This window comes from Hyperolius riggenbachi, chromosome 1, assembly GCF_040937935.1.
Source record: "Hyperolius riggenbachi isolate aHypRig1 chromosome 1, aHypRig1.pri, whole genome shotgun sequence".
Taxonomy (NCBI): domain Eukaryota; kingdom Metazoa; phylum Chordata; class Amphibia; order Anura; family Hyperoliidae; genus Hyperolius; species Hyperolius riggenbachi.
This window is the reverse complement of record NC_090646.1, coordinates 326,105,775-326,119,853: the sequence shown is the minus strand read 5'-3', so window position 1 is coordinate 326,119,853 and position 14,079 is coordinate 326,105,775. Positions and strand designations below refer to the sequence as shown.

The 14,079-nt window shown below is 44.0% G+C and overlaps 1 long non-coding RNA gene across 1 annotated transcript in view; it reads left to right on the top strand.

Moving 5' to 3' along the window:
• LOC137549128 (uncharacterized) overlaps positions 1–4,439 on the top strand; it is a 33,778-nt gene extending 29,339 nt beyond the window's left edge. The window contains exon 2 of the long non-coding RNA XR_011026783.1: positions 3,934–4,439. This is a non-coding gene — a long non-coding RNA (uncharacterized lncRNA). The remainder of the gene's footprint in view (positions 1–3,933) is intronic.
• The last annotated feature ends 9,640 nt before the right edge of the window (positions 4,440–14,079 follow it).

Below are 14,079 nucleotides of genomic sequence, written 5' to 3'. Positions count from 1 at the left end.
ACTGCAGGTACGGAAGTGGTTAAGGGAAGCCAATTAACTTACCGTATTTTTCGCCGTATAAGACGCACTTTTTCTTCCCCAAAATGTTGGAGGAAAAGTGGGTGCGTCTTATGCGGCGAAGGTACGGATTTCGGGATGCAGAGGTGCGCAGGGAAGCACTATAATTTTAAGTGTGGAGTCGCACTTGCTTGGCTTCCATCAATTTCAGATGGTCAGGTGTGCAGATCCAGTAGTCCCGGACACCATGGGACTCAAACTGTAGCAAATGAAGAGAAAGATCCGCACTACCTTCAGAAAAGCTTAGTCTGTTTTATTGGAAAAAAACATACAAATTTAAAAAGAACTTTGCGGCAGGACAGTCCACTGTTTCGGGCTCCTGCCCATCTTCATGCTGCCTAGTTCTGAAGTAACATACAAAAACACCAACATATATACAGAGAAACAACCAATCACTGAGTATATACTAATTAGAGGACCTGATGGGAAACAGCCTATTTACATATCTAGTCACACCTCCAACTCCCCCATTGGTGGATCTGAACAAGATCCAAACATTCAAAAAATAACAGTCAATAATGGCTGAATAAAAAAATCAGGCATACCTCTAAGATGTATTGGCAAAATATCAGCCAAAAAACTATGGTGGAATATGCTGAATAGCAAAAAAAGAAAAAAAGAAAGAAAAAAAAGAAAAAAACCAAAAAGTAACATTTTATTACAGAAAACAGAACAGAACAGAACAGAACAGAAAGAACTAGGCAGCATGAAGATGGGCAGGAGCCCGAAACAGTGGACTGTCCTGCCGCAAAGTTCTTTTTAAATTTGTATGTTTTTTTCCAATAAAACAGACTAAGCTTTTCTGAAGGTAGTGCGGATCTTTCTCTTAATTTGCTACAGGGAAGCACTATATACATCACCTGCTCCTGCTGCCGCGCTCCTGGCTCCAATCCTGGCTCCCCGATCCTCTTCCTCCATCTACCGCTGCCCGCTGCTGCCCCCGCCGAACATCGATGGGCGCTTAATTAGCCGCATGGATACGCTATCAGCACACCACGTGCCGGGGTCACGCATGCCGCCGAACGCTGGCCGGTCCTAATTAGCAGAGCAGGGATACACTATCAGCCCACCACGTGCGCCGGGGTCACGCATACGCATGTGTGACCCGGCTCTCGCTGATAGCGTATCCCTGCGCAGCTAATTAGGACCGGCCAGCGTTGTTCGCGGCATGCGTGACCCCGGCACGTGGTGTGCTGATAGCGTATCCATGCGGCTAAGACCGGCCAGCGATGTTCGGCGGGGGCAGCAGCGGGCAGCGGTAGATGGAAGAAGAGGATCGGGGAGCCAGAAGCGCGGCGGCAGGAGCAGGTAATGTATGTGTACTCAGGCTGCCTGCACAGGGGGACACCGGCACTGGAGGACACACGGACAACAGGGGGACACTGGCACAACAGGGGGACACTGGCACAACAGGGGGACACTGGCACAACAGGGGGACACTGGCACAACAGGGGGACACTGGCACAACAGGGGGACACTGGCACAATAGGGGGGACACTGGCACAATAGGGGGGACACTGGCACAATAGGGGGGACACTGGCACAACAGGGGACACTGCCACAACAGGGGGACATGGCAGGCAGAACAGGGGGACATGGCAGGCAGAACAGGGGGACACGGCAGGCAGAACAGGGGGACACGGCAGGCAGAACAGGGGGACACGGCAGGCAGAACAGGGGGACACAGCAGGCACAGGGGGACACAGCACAGGGGGACACAGCAGGCACAGGGGGACACAGCACAGGGGGACACAGGAACAGCCAATTACTACACTGACCACATAGAGGAACATAGGCAGGCAACATGGGAACAACCAATCATAACACTGTCCCCTTATGTGGTGTAATAGTATGTAATGTAACTGGAAAGGGGGGGGGGAGGTAAAAAGTCCTTAAGACACCCCTGCATCATAGACACACCTAGGTTTAGTTTTTTTCTTTTTTTTCCTGATTTTTGCCCTCTAAATCTGGGTGCGTCTTAAATGCCGGAGCATCTTATACGGCGAAAAATACGGTATGTGTTTGTTTTTTTGGGATGCAGGAGTGCCCGGAGGATACCCACACAGAAACGGGAAGTACATACAAACTCCATGAAGATTGTGCCCTGGCTGAGATTTAAATTGAGTACCCAGTACTGCAAGGCGAGAGTCCTATCCTCTATGCCACTGTGCAGTTTTAGTAGTACATACAACTAAGTAATTACTCGGGTTTTACAGTTGTGCTCATAAGTTTACATACCCTGGCAGAATTTATGATTTCCAAACCATTTTTCATAGAACATGAATACCACAAAAATATTTTTTGACTCGTTAGTGATTGGCTGAAGCCATTTATTGTCAAACTGCTTTTTACTCTTTTTAAATTATAACCACTACACAAATTACCCAAATTACCATGTTAAAAAGTTTATATACACCAGTTCTTAATACTGTGTATTGCCCCCTTTAGGCTAATTTCACACCAGGACGTTGCGTTAGAGGGGGCGTTAAGGTCGCATAACGTCCCCCTAACTCAACGCCTGGTGGTGCTGGATCTGGACGTCAGAGTGAGCCGTGTTGTGCAGCTCACTCTGGCATCAGTGATGCCGTGATGCGCACTCTTGTGCGCATGCGGCATCACGTGGTCCCGCCGGCCAATCGCCGCACAGAGCGGCTGCTCCAGGAAGTAAACACTGCACGTCATAACGTGCAGTGCATATTAATTAGCCATGTGCCTGGCCGCTCTCCGCTCCTCCCCAACATTACTGAGCATGTGCAAGCAGTCTAACGTCCAAAGTACTGCATGCAGTACGTTGCCTTGTGACGCAGCGTTACAATGTAACGCAACGTCCGCACTGTGAACAGCCCCATTGATTTTTCATTACTGTGCGGTGGGCTGCGTTACAGGCTGCTCTAACGTGCGCCTGTAACGTCCCACTGTGAAACCAGCCTTAACATTAATGACAGCTTGAAGTCTTTTGTTTTAGTTATGGATGAGGCTCTATCTTCTTAGATGGTAAAGCTGCCCATTCTTCCTGGCAAAATGCTTCCAATTCATGTAAATTCTTAAGCTGGCTTGCACAGTAGAGATCTCCCCAGAGTGGCTCAATGATATTGAGGTCAGGAGACTTAAGATGGCCACTACAGAACCTTCACTTTATGTTGCTATAGCCAATGACGGGTCAACTTGGCCTTGTGTTTTGGATCATTATTATGCTGGAATGTCCAAGTACATCCCATGCTCAGCTTCCTGGCTGATGAGTGCAAATTTTCCTTCAGAATTGTTTTTTTTTTTTTTTTTTGATAACTGACTGCATTCATAGTGCCATCAATTCTGAACAAATTTCCTTTTCCTTTGTAGCTTACACATCCCCCAAAACATCAGTGATCCACCACCATGTTTAGGTAGGAAAGGTGTACTTTTCATCAAAGGACTTACTGACTCCTCTCCAAATGTAGCGTTTATGGTTGTGGCCAAAAAGTTCAATTTTAGTTTCATCACCCCAAATGACTTTGTGCCAGAAGGTTTGAGGCTTGTCTGTGAGCTGTTTGGCATATTGTAAGCAGGATACTATGTGTCATTTGCGTAGTAATGGCTTTCTTCTTGCACCTTGACCATGCAGCCCTCTTTCTTCAAGTGCCTCCTTGTTGTGCATCTTGAAACTGCTACTCCACATTTTTTTCAAAGAGTCATGTATTTCACCTGAAGTTATTTGTTTTCCTTGCATCCCAAACCATCTTTTTGGCAGTTGCAGCTGAAATTCTAGTTGGTCTACCTAACTGTGGTTTGGTTTCAGCAGAACCCATAATTTTACACTTCATAATTAGAGTTTGAACAATGCTGATTAGCATTCTCAATTCCTTGGATATTTTCTCATACCACTTTCCTGTTTTATAGAGTTCAAATAATGCTAGGACTGATCAGTGGCAAAAGGCGAAAAGGCCGCCAGAGAAAGCATTGGCTTGACACCATCAAAGCTGACACAGGATTGAGCTTAAGGCAACTGGCAGAAATGGTACAAGATTGGACAGCATGGAGAGAGCTAACCCATAGAATAACCAAGAGTCGGATACGACTGAATGGATAACATCTTCCTCATATTTTCCCGCAGATCTGTTGACATTTCTTTTGCTTTCCTCAGGACATAGAAAGCACAAAAATTCAATGATCTTTTATACATACCCACATACCCACTTATTACAAGCACACAAATCACAGGTGAAGATGGTTACCTTTAATAGCTATTAAAACCCATTGTGTCAAGTTGTGTGCATATTATTAGGCCAAATCACCAGGGTATGTAAACTTTTGATCAGGGTCATTTGGGTAGTTTATGTAGTGATTATGATTTAAAAAGAGTAAACACCGTTGTTTGGCAATAAATGGCTTCAGCCAAGCACCAACCATGAGTGAAATAATTTTTTGTGTTATCATTCATATTGTATGAAAAATGGTTAAGAAATCATACAGTCTGTCAGGGTTTGTACACGTATGAGCACAATTGTATATGCATTAGGGATAGGGGTAGCTATCTTCACACATGTGAGGCTAGGTTTTGGGAGGATGTACGGTGGTATCTGGGAGCCTCTTTTAATAAGGAGACCCCCCACGTGCCTGTCCTTTACCCTCTAAATAGGTAAAGGGGTTCATATTGATCCCCTACCTGCAGTACACCTTAGATTCTTTCCCAAGGTGCTCTTTATCAGCTGCCTTGGCAGAGTTTGATCTGTTATATGTACCAAGCTGAACAGGGAGGTGTGCAGGTGCATTTAAATGAATTTGGGATAAATTGACAAATGTCATCCACCCCCAGGTATGAAAGATGTTGAGTTCCATTATTGAAAGGCCACTTGTTCTCTTTCAAGCTGATCAGTTCCCTTTGACTAGCATGTGCCTGGTTCTTTTTTCCTTTTACAAGAAAGAAAAAACATTGAAACCAGGAAACTTTAAAGACCTGCATTTTAACATTAGTAATGTGTGAAAATGGCAACCTAAGGAAAGCTATACAAAATTATACAGACAGTCCCCTACTTACAAAGGACTCGAGTTAAATTTTATAGATTCAAACAAAGTTTATCTTCTTGCATAAAATATACAATACTGTTTTTTATGACACATTTTATTTGTTAAAGTGAACATCCAGACTAAAAATTGACTCAGCAGCACTGAAAAGGCCTGGTGTTTCTTTAACAGTTTCACAGCATCAGAACTTTGTTTCTCTTATACAAGCCTCATTTTTAGCTGCACAGAAGAAAACTGCCCGGGCATTTTTCCCCTGATGCTGTGCAAAGCATGATGGGATTTCTGATGTTGTTGTTCTCGTTCTGTTGTTTTGATGCAATTTTTTTTTTTTTTAACATTTTTAATTTGACGTTTGAAGCCTATTGCGTGCAGCTGGGAGGGGTGATCAGGACACAGGATAGTTGGAACTGTCTCATGCTCCCTGTCACCTACTTTCAACCAAAAAGATGGCTGCCCCAATGACAAAGATGGCAGCCCCCATGAATCACAAACCTTTGCCTGTTCTTTTCAAACAGGATGGGTAAAAACTAATACCTATCTATTCTAATTAACATAACTAATGTAACTTAATGACAGTATGTTTGTTTAGGCTGAAGTTCCCCTTTAAATGTAACAGTATAGTGTGCATTGATATAAGTAGTTTAAAACCTAGGTTCTCAACGTGTTGTACGTGTACTCCGAGTACCCCCTGGAACTTCTGATAGTTCCAGGGGGTGCTCGGGCTTGATATATAAGATTAACACATTTAGAGTTTTAGAAAATGATAAATCTTATTTAAACACCAAATTTGTATTTTAGCTAATCAAAAGCAAAATTGATTGCTTGGAAATTGTTTAGAACCAATTATCATGTACTATAATTAAGTATATACTTGTCAAGGGGTACTTATGATAATATTTACTATGCTAGGGGGTACTTGGTAAATACAGGGTTTTAAAAGGGGTACATACCAATAAAATGTTGAGAAACACTGGTTTAAAACACTTAGAGGGCTTGTTCACACTACAAGAGTATTTCTAAGCGCTTTGTGATTTTTAAAGCTCTTGCTAATGTTAGCCTATGTGTGTTTTCACACTGGAGCAATGTGATTTTGTAAAAAAAAACCACAGCATTGCACTCAAAAAAGCTTTTAAAATCTCTAGCGTTTAAAAAGCTTTTGTAGTGTGAATCAGCCCTAAAAGCACATTGAAAATAAACCAAACACATAGGTAGGAATGGTGTAGGAATGGCAAGACCCCAAAGAAGATAGGGTTGCGTTATGCTTCAGATCCTCTTTGAACATAAGGTCCCTGGGCATAGGCCCAACCAATTTCTTTGAATGTCTGGCAGCCCATCGAGCCGTGAAAAACATCAACATATTGCTCATATACCGCCCCCAGGTGATGTCTCAGCCCTCAGGGAAATCTCTGAACTCATATCCTGCCTAAGGGCTTGTCTACACTATGAGCGTTTGCAGATTTTATTTTTTTTAGCACTGGAGATTTTAGAAATTATCCTAAAAGCGCTTGTGCAATGTTTTTCTATGAGATTGCTTACATGTGAGTGTTTTGATTTATCACAAATCGCAAACACTCTACATTTACCATTTTCTGAGCCCTTTGGCTCAATGGAAGGTATAGGGAAATCGCAAAGCACTTGATAAAGCGCTTTGTATAGTGATTTCCTGAGCGATTTTATGAATAAATACATTGTATTTATTCATTTCTGGCTAAAAAATGTATCTTCCGTACTGACATCAGGAAGTGAAAAAAAACATCGCTGAGCAAACACGCTTAGAAAAGCACTTTTCTAAGTGCAGATCGCAGGGTAAAACTCTTAAAAAATCACAGTATAAATCGCTCAACGCTTGTGATAGTGCTGGCGATTTATAATGTGAACAAGGCCTAACAGTGGAACACCCTATGGACCATTTTGGGAGACTGCAATGTATGGATAGATGACCACACTTCAAACCTAGGAAGAAAACTACTCACCATAAATGAACTGGGTTTCTCTCAGGCTATCAACCTTTCCACTCACAAGAAAGGACACATTCTAGATCTTATATTCTATTAAGTACTTTTAATATCATATATGGAAATTAACTCAGTGGTGTGGTCAGACCACCACACCATCCACTTCTCTCTGACAGCACCAGCGATAAAACACAGAGGGAAAGTATTCATAAAATATCGTTCTTTGCAAGATGTTTCACCTCAGCACATTTGGAATACCCTCAACTTCGACGGACTGACAAATCATTGCTCAGACCTTGATTCCATGCCCACGCTGTGTCATCTGCTTTTGACATCATTGCTCCAGTATGCATCAAATGGTCTACACCACTTTGATACCTCATTAAAGTGGACCTGAACTCTTGCACTGGACAGAAGGAAAACATAGAGAAATGTACCCTGTATGTATTTAGAGAGTAGCCTGTCTAATTCCCCTTAATCTGTGATGAAGCACAATTTGTAATTTGATCCTTTTAGCGGTGTCAGCTGACTGCCATGGCAGAGAACTCATTTGTAAATACATCATGTTAAAGGGAATCTGAAGTGAAAATAAGCTTAAGATATAATGAACTGTATGTGTAATACAGATAAGAAATAAAACATTTGTAGCACAGATATGAGTCTTAAATTGTTTCCAGTACAAGAGGAGTTAAAGGATTACTGTAAACTATATAAAAACAAGAGTGTAACATACCTAGGGCCTCTACCAGTAGATATGGCTCGAACCACTGATTTTGGGTCCGCGAACCTCAGACGCCCGCAATAGACTTCAATGGGAAGGCGAACTTTAAAAACTACAAACACTGTTTCTGCCCACAAAAGTGATGGAAAAGATGTTTCAAAGGGTCTAACACCTGGAGGGGGGCATGGCGGAGTGGGATACATGCCAAAAGTGCCGGGGAAAATTACAGATTTGACGCACAGCAGGGTTATAAACCCTAAAGGACAGAAATCACATTGCATTCCTAAATTGGAGGCCTAAAGTGCTTTAAAACATCTTCCGTGTGTAGACATGGATCAGCAGGTAGTGTAAGTAGTGTACTGCTTCACACTGACAGACCAAACTCACTGTGTAACGCACCGCAAACAGCTGTTTGTGTAGTGATGGTGCGATGGCGAGAGTGCAGGCTGTGTAGGTTTTCAAGCCTGTATGGTCAGGCTCTGGTAGCTCAATGGCAGAACAGTAGTGACTGTCCAGCTGATTGAATTTGGTCGTCCACAATGAAGCAACGACCTCATTATCTTGGGTCAGGTGTGCCCCCAATACACTCATATAGGTCATTGCTTCATTGTGATACGCAAGCCCCTTCACCGCGGCAAGGTAACGATCACAAAGGGGAATTGACACATATACATGCCTTTTGTTTTGTTGTTGAAGCCACAGTGCAGCCAGAAAAATTACGCAGGCATGTACACGCACCAGAAAAATTATTATTGACTTTGTTAGCGGCCGCTGCTAGCAGCTGCCTTAAAGATTCAGGAATCCACCTGGAATCCTGGACGCTGTTGGTGGCAGGGAAGGTAGTCAAGCGGCCTTCAGGCAGAGATGCTGTGTGGGGACTGACTTAGTCTTTGGGGAGGCAGGACACTTGAGGCAGGGCAAGCCAGAAGTTGCATGGCAAATTGTGACAGCTCTGGCCACAGGTCAAGCCTGCGCACCCAGTAGTCCAGGGGTTCATCGCTGCTCAGAGTGTTTATATCCGCACTTAAAGCGGACCCAAACCAAACATTTTTTTAATTACAAATATTTAGTTGCACCACTCTGACACATACAAAGAGAAATAAATACTCCTTCAAACCTGTGAGCATTTCAGTGCATGCTTTTTACCCTTCTCTTTTCATAGCTAGGATTATACTGGGGGCAGCCATTAGCAATTCCTCCATTGCCGGACACCATCTACTCCACCAGTTTGCCGGAAAAATGCCGGCAATTTGAAAGGAAGGGAGGGGTTCCTCCAATAAATGTAAAATATTTTATATTTGTCATCATGCAGATGAAAAAAGGCTGCTATTTATTATTATAATTTAGAAAATAGCTTTTATTTCTGAAATTTTGTATTTTTAATTTGGGTCCACTTTAAGGCCAGGTAATCGGCGTTGGTGGAGGGAAGATGAGGTGTTCTGTGTTAAATTGTCAACTACGTCCTGACAATCTTTGGAATTGATGGCACGTGCCTTCTGAACACTGTACTTTGGTCCAGGGCCGCACGAAATCACGTCAGCATGACCTTGAACAGACCTGCCGGGTGGCCTGCCTCTAGCTCTGCCTCTGCCTGTTGTTTTGTCCATATTGGGGGGGGGGGGGGATGAAGTGAAAGGTATGCACTGATTTGACTAATACAATGTGCAGTCACACAGATGCAGTGAAAGGTATACACTGACTGCTGGTATAATACAATGTGCAGTCACACAAATTCAGTGAAAGGTATGCAGTGACTGGTGGTATAATGCAATGTACAGTCTCACAGGTGCAGTGAAAAGGTATGCACTGACTGGTATATAAAATGGTGTGCTGTTAGTCAGATGCAGTGAAAGGTATGCAGTGACTACTGGTGGTATAATGCAATGTGCAGTCACACAGATGCAGTGAAAAGGTATGCACTGACTGGTATATAAAATGGTGTGCTGTTAGTCAGATGCAGTGAAAGGTATGCAGTGACTACTGGTGGTATAATGCAATGTGCAGTCACACAGATGCAGTGAAAAGGTATGCACTGAATGTGCTGGGCCTGGCACAGTATAGCAATTAGCAAGGGCCAGCTGCGACAGACAGGGCTGTATATGCAGTGTCAGTGGACCTAACACAAAAAAAAACACATCACAAGAACATTAGCTCTCAAAAGAGCTTTTTTTGTGGTGCTTTTCAACAACCAATATCAGCAAGGAGCAAGCTAACAGGCCTCCTAACTAACGCTTTCCCTATCTCAATGTCTCCACCTTCTCTCACTAATTGCAGCAGCAGACAGAGTGAGAAAATGGCCGACGCTGCTGCCTTTTATGTTGGGAGGGGGGGGGGGGGGGGGGTCCAGGAGGGAGTGCAGCCTGATTGGCTGCCATGTGTCTGCTGACTGTGATATGGAGGGTCAAAGTTTAGCCCAATGATGTAGTATAGGGGGCAGGTCGAACTCGCTAAAGATTCGCGTTTCAACGCGAATCGCATTGTTCATGCAAACAAGTTCGCGTTCAGGCCATCTCTATCTACCAGCCCCCCGCAGTTGTCCTGTGCCCGCGCCGGGACAAAATTATCCTCTGGGCCCCTGCCGCGGCTTACTTCCGTTTTTTGCAACTTAAAAGGACAACTGTAGTGAGACGAATATGGAGGCTGCCATATTTATTTCCTTTTAAACAATACCAGTTGCCTGGCAGCCCTGCTGATCTATTTGGTGTCTGAATCCCACCAGAAACAAGCATGCAGGTAATCTTGTCAGATCTGACAATAATGTCAAACACCTGATTTGCTGCATGCTTGTTCAGGGTTTATAGATAAAAGTAATAGAGGCAGAGGATCAGCAAGGTATCCAGGCAACTGGTATTGCTTAAAAGGAAATAAATATGGCAGCCTCCATACCTTCGCTCCCACTCCCGTCGCCAGGAGAGTCCTGCGCAAATTTGCGTGACCCTTCACAGCAGCTCCTGTCACCTTACAACACAGATCTGATGTAACACAGAACTGCTGTGAAAGAGGCACAGTTGAGCAGAGGCCACACTGGATGCATGTTATATCGGCGCCGTTCAGTTTGGCGCGGGGAGAGAGATGAATGGCGGCTCTCCCTGCTGCCGCTAAACTCTGAGGCAGCGTTAAATACTATTCCTCCTCCGATTTGTCGCAACTCAGAGGGAGATGTAATTCGGGGTCTGGCAGCCGCCAGGGCCTCGAATTACCGCTACACGGGGTGCGCATCATAGCATTGCTGCTATGACGACGCCCAGTTTCGCCACTCGGCTCTCAGAGCCGCGCGCCAAAATCAGCTGATTCGGCCACACTTGTATCCTCTGAAAATACAGGCATGTTGCTGTGGACAATTTTTGCATCCTTTGCACATTTTCGTGCATGCGCTGTCCACCATAGACTCTCAGCACCTGCTACCAGCCTATGGGAATTATACGTGCATTGCGATTTCACATGGCAGGGAATACCTATTTTTTGGACTATAAGATGCTCTGAACTATAAGAAGCACCTAGGTTTAGATGGCAAAAACCAGGGAAAAATATGGTAACTGTGAGAAAACACGGAAAAGCCGCCGCGTGTGCTCAGAACAAGGCGGCTGATTCCGCATCCAACGCGGCGGTTTGCACGCGTAGGCCTACATCTGCCAGTATGGCTGAACGCGGAGAAACCGCCGCATGCCCTGATAGCGATGCGGCTGGTTCCGCGTCCAGCGCGGCGGGTGGTACGCAAGACATGTCTGGTGTGGCTGGCACACAGGTTCAGAAGGACGCGCGCGCGCGCTGAGAGGCAGAACTTTTATGACAGCCAGAAGGGAGTCAGCTGACCAAGCCGGTCAGCTGACGATTCAACCAGTTCCCATTGGTCCAGCACTTAGGGGAGGTGCTGGAGAGCGCTGGGCTATATATACCGGGTACTGGTCATTCGCTGGTTGTCTGCCGTTGCGATCACTACGTGGAAGCACTCAGACCTTATTGTCAGAATCTGTGTTATCATTCTGTTATACTTCAGACTAGTTCCAGGGTGTTGATGATCAAGGACCTCACACCCAAGATTAGGGACTTGTGTTACCATTCTGTTATACTTCAGACTAGTTCCAGGGTGTTGATGATCAAGGACCTCACACCCAAGATTAGGGACTTGTGTTATCATTCTGTTATATGTCAGACTAGTGCCAGGGTGTTGATGATCACGGAGCTCACACCCAAGACTAGGCATTGTTTATTATCTGTTATGACTAACTGCTTTCCTGACCACTCTTCTGTTCACTGATTCGGTACTTCGCTATATCTGATACTCTGTTGCCAAACCCTGCTTGCCTTAGGATTACCGACTCAGCCTCCTGTCTTTGTACTTTGTATGTCCGTGTGTTGCCGACCTGGCTTGTCCGACCTTGAGAGCTATCTCCTCAGTTAAGAGAGAGTTCACAGATCAGTCAGTGACATCCTCCTTTTGGTGTCACTCACGCTCTGGTCCTTTCCTCTCCCAGTCTGACTCCTCCCTGCGGGAGATTCTCAGGCTGCTGAAACGTACTCATACTCTAGCAGTATTCCTTACTGCCTTTGTACCTGTCCTCCTGATATTGTTCTCAAAGTATTACTGTTGCACCAAACACTCATATCTCTCAGGTGTCCAGAGGTTAGTAATATATCTGATTATCGGTGATACTGTAGATCATCAATAATCAGGTATATATCTTTATTTTTAGTGATACTGCAGATCACCAATGATCAGATCCTCTCTGTGTTACACCGATCGTTACAGTAACTTAAATGTAGTGCACAAGGCAACTAATTATTTTAACTTAATATCCTGGTCGTAATTGATGGTCATAAATGCTAAAGCAATGTGCACACGTGCTTGATGCCATTTCTGACCAATTAAATTCCTAGACTTTGGTTCTTAACACATGGCACAATATGTACATGACCAATTAGTATATACGAATAAGGCTGTTCAAGTTGATGCAATATTATACAAATAAGCAAATTATAATTTCTTAAAAAAACACAAATCAAATCATACTCATAATTTGATGGGTCTATTTTCAAGCTACATGCATTTGCATATTCCTGCATAAACTCAAAATTATTTGCATCTCATTCACCATGCCTATATAACAATGTGCCCACTTGCTAAACAGGAAGAGGTGAGATGCTCTACCTCAAATACCAGCACTGCACCGCTTTTTTTCCTGTACTGGGGGAACACAGGAGGGGGACACGAGAGGGAGGGAGGAAAGAAGATAGAGCCCCCCCCCCCCCCCCCCCGGCTACATTCGATATAGTTTGCATCCACCCTGAGATGCCACTGTAGAACAGTTTTAGTGATATTATTAGACAAGTGGCCTTTCCCTACTTTTTGGCTAAAGCAAATTAAACGGATCTAAGCAGCACAAAGAAATAAGAAATGGTTTGTAAATGGTGTGGGCTACTGTGAGGGAGGCAGGCATATGAAGGGGAACTTTATCCCAGGACTGAACTTCATCCCATCAGTAGCCAATACCCCCTTTACCACAAGAGATTTTTACCTTTTCTTGAATAGATCATCAGGGGCATCTGTCTGGCTAATATTATGGTGTAACCACTCCTACAGTGTGATGTCATGGCTATGGCCCTGACAGGTTGCTGTCCGTGAACCTCTTTGCATTGTGGGAAATAACAGTTGTTTCCAACTGCCAAGCAATCGGTATCTCCCTCTGTGCATAGAACTCTCATTAAAAAAAACAATCCGCAGGGAATTAGAACTGTGATATGCAAATAAGAAATTAATATTTCTGCTCGTCTCCGTCTTTACTCTTTCACTATGATGCCAAAAGTAACCACTTTTGCCTCTTTTTTTTTTTTTTTTCCCCAACCCAGCTCAGTGAAAATGTTCCCTCCACATTGCCACCGCTTACTGGCCTTCTTACAGCAATCATCACCTAGTTAACTGGCTTACATCACTGTGTAAACTTTTCAAAGGGTTGGGGTTTTCAACTACCTTCTTCTGGTCATAGTGTTCTTATGTTAGCCATAGGAAGCTTTCTGTTATTTGCATGCTTAGATAAGCTTGATACTATAGCGCTGGAAAAAAAAAATCCCACAATTGCATTGGCACTGCACAGTTCCTAAAAGATAGGCAAAGGCACCAAGACCAAGTAAAAAGAAAAAAAAATGGGGGACATACAGGGACCTATTTTAGGAATAAAAAAGGGTTTACATGTATATATGGGGATTGATATTCAGTAGAGGTGCATTGTGGGTAACCCACAAATGTTCACTTAAAGCTGAATTATTGCAAGTTTCCTTCTGTTTTAAGAAGGCAAATCACACCATGCATGTATATTTGGAGCACTATTTTTTGCAATTTTTATTTTT